The following is a 1,119-nucleotide window of genomic DNA, read 5'->3' as shown; positions in this document are numbered from 1 at the left end:
GGGGCGCCAAACTTTTGTCCTGCTTCGTACCCCTTCCAATAGCTCCTTCTCTTCGAATAGCACAAGCTACAACTGTCCACACACTTCAACACTAGCTCCATTTAACCTTGCAGTCCATGATAATAGCATCATAGGACAGTACATGCACTTTGCCTGAACAAAATATGTAAGCCAGTCAAGCTCAATTGGCATTTACACCTTATTCCTTAGCAAATTAAAACTACGACTTCCCTGAATGACACATAAATTTCAAGGTCAGATGTCTTTCTTTTTCATCATAGCAACAATACTAACATTCATGGTTGTTTATTTCCCCAGCTTGTAAGCCTCGACAAGAACCATGTGTCACTTTATCATATAACTTGTCCATTACTTCTTAAATCAATCAATAAATAAACATATTTTAAATGTACGAACTCGCTTGTGAAATTAAACAAATACTACTCTCGATATATAAAATAATAATTAAATTTTGGTAAGATTTCACTTTTAAAATCATGTAAGATATGGCCTTGAATAGGACTTCAAAGTGGTAGATGTTTTCCTTAACTATGGGATCCCCAAGTTTCCTTCCATTAATTATGAAAAGGATGCATCCTTTAGGTACCATCCTTGGAGATCGACATTTCAAGAACAAAAGGAAGTCCTCTTGAAACTGAGGAAGGCATGCCTTTCTTATTGCAGGAGGATTGGTTTCGGATACGTGGATAATACCTATTTGTTGTTTCACATAAATACTAATATTTTTGTGATGATTTATTTTTATTGATATTGAATTTGATTATATTTCGTAAATATTATGATGTTTATAATTTTTTTATTGTAAATTTAAACAATAGAATCGTAATTTATTTGTATATATTTTAATTTGATCATATTAATAGTATTAATTGTGTAAACAGGTTATAAATTATATAAATTTTAATCATATTAATTATGTTATATAAAATTTAACTCGACACGTTTAATAAACGTATTAATCATATCGTATCGTATTATATATTTATTAAATATATCCGTATATATCTTTAAGATCCTAATACAATTAAATAATCGTGTCGTGTTTGTCTTTACTTGTATAACTATTAATATCTCATGTTTAAATAATACTGTTAAAAC

The sequence above is a fragment of the Theobroma umbraticum genome, unplaced genomic scaffold, assembly GCF_002168275.2.
Source record: "Theobroma umbraticum cultivar Fairchild unplaced genomic scaffold, ASM216827v3 scaffold_81.0, whole genome shotgun sequence".
NCBI classification, from domain to species: domain Eukaryota; kingdom Viridiplantae; phylum Streptophyta; class Magnoliopsida; order Malvales; family Malvaceae; genus Theobroma; species Theobroma umbraticum.
This window is presented reverse-complemented; position numbering follows the sequence as displayed.